The sequence below is a fragment of the Gracilinanus agilis genome, chromosome 3 (assembly GCF_016433145.1).
Source record: "Gracilinanus agilis isolate LMUSP501 chromosome 3, AgileGrace, whole genome shotgun sequence".
NCBI lineage: Eukaryota > Metazoa > Chordata > Mammalia > Didelphimorphia > Didelphidae > Gracilinanus > Gracilinanus agilis.
Genome location: NC_058132.1, coordinates 331,580,460 through 331,589,279, shown reverse-complemented (window position 1 = coordinate 331,589,279; position 8,820 = coordinate 331,580,460). Strand labels below are relative to the sequence as shown.

The following is an 8,820-nucleotide window of genomic DNA, read 5'->3' as shown; positions in this document are numbered from 1 at the left end:
GGAGCAAACTACTTATGTAAATGGGATGCTAGTGGCATGTTAAACACCCTGGACCAACTTTAGATCAAGTTTTGCTCTTTTCTGCACAGACAATAAAGTCTGTGAGTGTGAAAATTGAGCATCATTTGAACCTAGTCATGTGCAATTGGGAAACTGAACCCTCTGTACTTGCTGTCCAGAGACCCCAAACAAAGACCAAGACTATGGATAAAGATTGATGTGAGGAGTTTTCTCATAATTTTATATCTAAGCAACCCATCAAGGTGGTCCCATACTAATCAAACTAGTTATTGTTCCTCTGTTCTTTTGATTGTTTACAGCTATTTGGCAGAGTTTGTGGGACATTTTATCCTACATCACTTTGGACAACTGCTGATTCCCAGACCACCTGAATTCTGGTCCAAGCTACAAACCCAAATAAAGGAGAATGCCCCCTCTCCTGAAAGCCGTATCGACTCTTACCCCAGAGCTCTACCAGCATCAGTCATAGCAACATAACAAAAACTCCTCCCCTGGTTCAGCTCCTCTGACCCCTCTTCTCCTGACTCACTAATTCAAACCCATATTCCATTTCATAATGGAAAAAAATTGTTAGACATTTTCTATAGACTTGTTTTACAGGCACATTCTCAGGAGCCTATCTATTCCGCATGGCAAGGTACACTTGCCTGGCTTCTGTTTTGTTTTGTTTTGTTTTGTTTTAGTAAAAGTGAGAAATATTGCTATGGCATTTAGTCCCTGATTTTGTTTCAGGAAATATCACCACTTTCTGATGCTGTTTATGAGTGTCACACTCTGTCATTTAAATATTAATGTTATGGAAACAGAAAAGGAAAAAATGGGTTTCTCATCTTTGCTGATATGCTGTGTTGGGACAAATTAAGATTAATAAATGGTGGCAAGCTCTATAGAGGAAATAAAAATTAAATGTGCCTTGGACTGTTTTTAGAAGTTGTTTGTGCAATGAACAGTATATTGAATATCCTATAACTATGATAACTCTTAAAGCTTGATTTCTAGCTATTAATCTCAAATACCTTGAACTAGAACATCCTTCCCAATGCATTTACATTTTGATAATTCACTCACAGAGAAGTTCTTATTAGGTTGAGTTTGAGAAATAGACTAAAATTGGGGGAAGGAGGTTCTTTTTTTTGATGGGGGTTGGAGGTGGGGTTCTGATCAAATATTGACAGAACTGCAAAAAGTCATCATCCTTGAAGAATACAGATTCCAGGTCTGAAAGTTTGACCAGTAGCCTCCTAGCTGGAGAGAAACAATAAGAAAAACAGAGAGGGAGAGGACAACTGGGGCAGAACAGTGTATAAGTTGTCAGATTTAATCATGATGTGATGTTTTAGTTTAATTCTTTGTCTTTGTCAAAAAGGAGGGTTCCAGACAGTTTTTTGGATGAAGAAATCAGAGAGAGAGAGAGAGAGAGAGAGAGAGAGAGAGAGAGAGGGAGAGAGAGAGAGGGAGAGAGAGAGAGAATGTAGGGTATGAAGGAAGAGATATTTGGAAACTTTAATGTAAGAAACAAATTTTTAAAAAAAAGAGGGCTCCATCTTCAAGGATGAGGTTGTTGAAATAACTGTGATGTAAAGATAAAAGGCATCAATATGATGGATTGTTTTAAAGAGAATTAGTGTGGTACAATGAAAAGAGCATTCGACTTTGATTCAAAAGTCCTAGGTTGAAACCCTGATCCAACCACTTACAAGCTATATGATTCAACAATGCAGTATACAAACAAGAGGACAAGTTTCGGTTCCAAATACCAGCTCTGACATTTTACTACCTATGTGACTTAGAGCAAATCAATTCCCTTTTCTGGGCTTCACTTTTCTCCACTCTACTAAGAGGCGATTGGACTAAGTGGCCCCTAAGGTCCTTTCAGATCTAAATTTTGGATCCTATGATCCAACATATTAGTAACTAAATCTGGAAAGTCAGATTGACAGTGACTCAAGCTAAAATTTAACAAGACAACAAAAACAGATTGGTAAGGAGGATTGAGAAATAAATATTCAAAGACAGAGTGAATATACACATATTAAACAGGAAAATAAGGTGCTCCTAATTAGATGGCACTATAACCAATGAATCACAAAGTTGTTAATCATCTCCCACAGCTCTAAGCATCAATCATGTATGTACCTATCAGAGTCTGTCTAGAAGAATGGCAGGTGTGGACCCTTAGAGGGATGAGGGCAGAATCTAGTGATGACCTATAACTCTCCCCTTGGTTTGCTCAGCAGCACAGGGGTCCGGATCAGCTCTCTCAACAAAGAGGCAGAATGCCTCAAGGACATCATTACCATGATTTTATCATCCTATGCTGTCCTGGTCTTCAGATCTATAGAATTTGCTGGTGCCAGATTGATTCTTGTTCTCATTTGGCTTTGGAATCTAATTCTGTTTGTGCTCACCCCTTTTTTATTGGCGCTAACCCTGGCTGTGCACTGGAGTCAACTTTTTTACCCTTCCTAGGTTTCCAGAATCTGTATTCTGATTTTCCTCACCATTCCTGCCTTTGGGTTTCATGCTAATTCTTGCCTCTTCTGTTTAAGGGCTGCTTGGCTTGCGGTTCCAGCTTTGTTCCCTGGAGGCATTACACAAAATGTTCAGCTACATCCAGTCCCGACCCATTAAGCCAAAAAAGATTGTCCATGCTGGATGTTCTGGCATGAACCTACAAGGTGTCACATATCTTGCTAGTCTGACCTGATGGTGACCTACTGTGCTTGTGTATGGACTATTTTCTTTTATTTTCAGTTCCCTGAAGATTGTCAGGCTTCTGCCTGGCTAAGCAATAAATCCATCTTTTCAGGGATCAATTGCAGTGACTGGCTGCAAAACCTGGAAATCCAATTAACTCCAAAATAAATAAAAAATGAAAAATACATTGAAGCCATGGCATAAATCACCCAGAAAATGTTCTGCACATTAAAATAAACAAGGAGGAATTTCAACTTCATTTGTCTTCTCTCTCTTTTTTTTAACCCTGTCATTGATCAATTTTGTCTTGGTTTTTATTTTGTCTTAGCCCAGATTTGAAAGCAGTAGAACTGCTTGGATGGCTATCTTAGTTCTAATTACACCCTGCAGGAGCTCGCCAAGGAGAGGCCAAAATGGCACAGCATAGCTCAGTGCCATATGTAAAACATTTGACTATATCTCCTTTCATCTTTGCATACCACATGCTCTCTTGAAGGGACGTAAATCTGTTCTGACTTCAAGTGGGAAATTGGAATTATTCTAGCTTTCTAGGACATATTGAAAAGGACAAAATTCTCATTAGTTCAATTCACTTTAACAAACATTCATTAAATTGCCTACTGTGTACTAGGACAGCTAGGTGGTGCAGTGGACTGAGCGCTGGACCTGGAGTCAAGAAGACTCATCTTCCTGAGTTCAAATCTGACCTCAGACACCTACTAGCTATGTGACTGAGCAAGTCACTCAAACCCATTTTCCTCAGTGTCCTCATCTGTAAAATTAACTGGAAAAGGAAGTGGGAAAGCACCCTAGCATCTCTGCCAAGAAAACCTAAATGGGATCAAAAAAAGTCAGATATAAGTGAACAACAACAATAACAACACCACTATGTGCCAAGCTCTGAGATAGACACTAGAGCCATGCTGGCGAAGCCAGGACATGCAAAGCCAGCACTAGGGGAATTGCTCCATTCCCCACCTTCCCATTTCCCTAGGACATTTTTGCATGCCCCACCACTCTGTCCAGCTGTCCAAAGCAAGCACTTGCTCCCTCAGCTCTCTCTGGTAATCTAGGGGCTCACAGACAGCTTGAATTTGCCCTGTGGGCACTTTAACTGGGAAAAGGTTCACCAACCCTACACTAGAGACACAAGGAGAAAAGCAAAACAGTTCTTGCCCTCAAGGAACTTGTGTTCTACTGGATCAAATATTGGGCGAAACCTTTTTGTGAGGTTAGTTGCCTGATCTTTCTGGGACATTCATTCTTGACCCTTCTCTCAGCCATGGGAGAAACAGATTAAGAGTAAGAATTGAGGAAAGGTGAGAAGAGCCACCCAAGAAAGCAAACCCAACAAAAGGAATCTTAGTTTTTCTTCTAATGGTCATTATTCAACACAACAACCACTCCATCTATTTCCATAGTACCAGACAAACTAAAATTAACAAACATAATCCCCATTCTCTTGGAATTTACATCTAAAGCTCTAGCTAAGAGTCGATATGAGGATGTGGGAAGAATACTGAGGCTGGGATTCAGGTAGCCTGAGTTTGGGTCAATTTGGACAAGTCCTTTATTGCTCCAGATCTCAATTTCCTTATCAGTAAAGTGAAGGGACTGGATTATTTGAGTTCTAAGGATCTTCGGGTTCTAAAACTGTATGTTAATATGTCTAGTCCTCCACTAAAGCTCTTCTCTCATATCATATGCTAGAAAGGATGTGAGCCTATGTTCTCAAAGGCCATGGCAACAGAATTCAACCTTTTTCAGATCCTGCCAAACTAGAAGGCAGAGAGGTGGTGCAATGGATAAAATGCAGAGTCTGGAGTCAGGAAGACCTGAGTTCAAATGTGGCCTGAGACCCTTATAAGCTGTGTGATCCTCAGTAAATTGCTTAAATCTGTTTGCCTCAGTTTCCTCATCTGCAAAATAATCTGGAGAAGGAAATGGCAATACATTTGCCAAGAAAACCACAAATGGGCCCACAAAAAGTCAGACATAACTGAAAAATGACTGAACAACAAAACAACTGGAAGGGCTCTAAGCATGAGCCCAGAAATGAACTATGTGTCTGTAGAACAAGTTCATCACCAGAAGGTTGACCAGTGGGTGATCAAATGATTTGGCAAGATCATCATATAAAATCAATACAGTAGGAGTAAAGAAGTTGCCATCTGTGTCAGAGGGGAGAATTCCTACAGATTAAATCCTGGACCTTTTGAAACTGAACTGAAGTTCTCTGAATGCAAAAAAAAAAGATATGCTGCTTATTCCTTCATTGCTGCTGCAAGTTTCTACTGGGCGAGCATGAAATGTGCCCACTCATATATTATAATACAACTCACAAATTATCTTACATACTTAATTACAAATGATTAGGTTGGATCAGGAAATTATCATTTTATTTTCCAAATTTATTTTCAAAGTTATTTTCCAAGATCTGAAAATAAATTCAGAAGATGAGAAGCTATAGTATTCTTCCTAACCTATTAGGAACATCCAAATCAGTCTCATCTAGTGGTAGCTTTCAAGAGAATTTATTAACATCATTTGTTCATTCATTCATTCATTCGAGATTTCATGACTATCAGCTATTTATCCAATGTGGTATCAGGCACTAGTGGGGAGACAGAGAATATATTAAAGATAGTCTCTGAACTCAAGAAATTGAAAATCTAGGTGGGAAGATAAGACTTTTAGCCATGAAACTAAAAAATAGACATAGAGTGACTTAGAGGGATATCTTAAAATAATAGTTAAAATGTATATAGCCTTTATTGTGTCGGGCTCTACACTAAGTGTTTTATAAATATTATGTCATTTGAACCTTACTTTAACCATGGGAGGTAAATACTATTATTATCCTCATTTTACATTTCTTGAAACTGAGGCAAGCACAGGTTAAGTGACTTGTCCAAGGCCACATAGGTAACAAGTATCTAAGTCTGAATTTAAACTCAGATTTTTCTGACTCCATGTCCAGCACTCTATCCACGGTATCATCTAGCTGGTCCCATTATCTTTTATTTTAAAATCATATCAGTGCCTGATCCCTGACTGATGGATGACCTGGGATCTCTCCACTTAACCCCAAAACAACTGCTCAGTTCAGTGGAAGAATTTTAAACTGGTCATTGAGTAGACCAAAAATAAAAATCTCACCATTTAACTGAATTTTCCATTTTTCAACTGGTCATACTGGCATTATGTAGACAAGAGAGCTGAAGGCTCTTCTTTCCAATCCTCTTTCCTTCTCTAAGGCTGGTATTTACAAGAACCAAATTGGCTTCTAAACCTCGCTGTGGGGTTTTTTAGTCTAAAACTGTTTATTGATCAATAAAAAGAAGAAAATCACAAAGTCATTGCCTGGGGAAACTGTACTAGTAATTTTACAGCAGGACAGACAGTGAGGGGAGATTACAAATGTTGGTAGACAGAAGAAGCAGCTCTCACTGAAAACAAGTCAATTCTAAAGAAATAAAATCACTGTCACTAACCTTGGAAAAACTGTGCAAGGTCAATGAGATAATGAGTATTATTAGATCGGTCATGTTCCAACCCTGTTTACTAGTTTTTAGAGCAAAGAGGAGAAATACAGTATATGTACCCATATGTTCGAAAATAGAGCTGCATAAATAAAAGACTCATGTCCTCAAATAAATGTCAAAGAAAATGTATTGAGAAGCTTTAATGGCTGCTTTAAAAAATAACCTGTAAGGTGAATTTTGGCATTTTAAATATTCTTTTTTTCTAACCTATACACATGTAAATGTACAGGGGTGCCCTTGTGCATAGACATGGTAAAAAGCAGGCTGGGAGCAATACAGATTTCAGCCAACTCAGGTCAGAAACATGCATGAGCTTGGAAGAGTCTTGCCCCATCCGGTTAGTCTTTATGGACTGACCTGATCCCTTTCCTTTGGATTTAAGCCTCCCCTCCATCCTTCTTCCCACATCTCTGATAATGACCTGCTTGTTATTGAACTTGTTTATGGTTTAACCTCTTCACCAGATATACCATACCAACACAGACCCATCTTTGGATTTGTACATTTAGGTCACCTTTAGTTAGGGGAGCTAAGCCTTCAGATGCCCAAAAATCAGGTCACACAGTATTTGTTCCCACTATAGGACACTAACTGAAATTTCTCCATTAATCAGTAGCATATATGAATTCATTTAATAAATATTAATAAATATTTCAGTGCAGAAGTTACTGAACAATGATCCATGGGGAATAGCAAGAACTATAAGATACAGTCCCTTGTCTTCAAGAAGCTTCCAGTCTGGGAAGGAAAGTAAGACATATTCTAAGGGTGATACAAAACAATCTATTGGTCATATGAGCAGCAGAAGCAATCATTCCCAACTGGAGTAATCGGGGAAGGAGGTGATGATTAGGCTGAGTCCTCAAGGCTCCTGAAGATTCCAAGTCACAAAGATGCAGAGACAGGAGATGGACTGGCAGATTCAAGGAATAGCCAACGAGCCAGTTTGGCTAGAACACAGAGTATGAAGGAGAATAATGAGAAACAGTTCTAGAAAGAAGCATGGAGTCAGATTGTGATGGATTTTAAAAGCCATGCTAGTAGGTTGTATTTGATCCTCTCAGCATTAGGGAACTAATGAAGATTTTTGAGCAAGACGGTGGCATGATTAGTCAGTCAGTTGATAAACATTTATTAAAATATGGAAACGGGTTTTGGGTGATAATACATATATAACCCAGTAGAATTGCTTGTCATTTCTGGGAGGTGAGGAGGGAAGAGGGAGGGAGACAACATGAATCATGTCATCTTTGAAAACTTATGTGTAAATTGGAATAAATTGGAAAAAATAAACTGCAATAAAATAAAGGAATTTTTTAAAATAAAAAATAAACATTTATTAAGTGCCAATTATGTGCCAGGCATTGTGCTAAGACTTTTTTAACATGGTTAAAATATTCTTTGAAGAATATTTTGGTAACTGGGTGGAATTTGAGAGAGGAGAGACTGAAAGGAGAGAGACAAATTAGGAGACTAATGAAATAACGAGGCAAGAAATTACAAGGCCTAAACTAAGACGATGGCTCTCAGATTATCACAAGGGAACATGACTAGAATTACACAAGGAATAAGTGTTCAAGGCAAGATCTTAACTCAGGTCTTCTGATTCCAGATGTGCTGACTCCTTCTTGATTACTATGTTAGAATTGGTAATAAACAATCTGGAAAGTCTCCAAACTGAGCAGTAATTCTTAAGAAGGATTAAAATCCTCTCAAATTCATATATCAGGTCTTTTGAGCTGAGTCTGTAAAAATATATGAATAACTTACAAATGAAAGGATCAAAAATGCTTATTTAATTTTTTCAAAATTTTTTTCTTAAGGAATAAAGAGAGCATTGGTCTGTGAAAAGATTGGTAAAGAGAGAAAAAATATAAACTTTTTTTAAAAAGCAAATTTAAAAATTTACCAAGAAAGAATCAAATGGCTACCAATGTGCCAAGCTGTGCTAAGTGATTTACAATTATTATTTCATTCAATGATCACAACAATCCTGAGAGGCAGGTGTTGTTATTATCTCCATTTTATAGTTAAGGAAACTGAGGCAAAACAGAAATTGAGACTTGTCCAAGCACACATGATAACTGGTATGAGGTCAATTTTGAACCCATGTCTTCTTGACTCCAGACCTGGACCTTTGTCCACTGTGCCACCTCACCTGATTGTCTCTCCTGACAAGTTCCTAGTCAGGAATATGAACCAGAGAAAAAGGCATTCTGTTCCCACTGGATTCAAAACAGCCTGTTCCTCTGTGTGTACAATAGAAAGCAGCCAAGCGAAGCAATGAAAGGCAGGTATGTAGAACAGTTTGTTCTAGGGGTTCTAGAAATGGCAGTGGTAGACAGTGTACTGGGTGTGGGTCAGGCTCTGACAGCACAACTCAGTAATGTATCAGAGAAGAGGGAGGATTTGTCTCCTAACTAGCCTTCCACCCATCACATCACACAGTTTCCAAGAAATCAGTCCTCAACTCCGATAGGAACTGCAAATTTATCTCCCACCCATTTATATATCCCAATGATAGAGATTTTGGACAAGCATATTATGACCCCTGAAT

At 38.5% G+C, this 8,820-nt stretch overlaps 1 pseudogene; it reads left to right on the top strand.

Annotated features, from left to right (window-relative positions):
• The first annotated feature begins 2,223 nt into the window (after nt 1-2,223).
• Nucleotides 2,224-8,820, top strand: part of LOC123241526 — a 136,670-nt pseudogene continuing 130,073 nt past the window's right edge.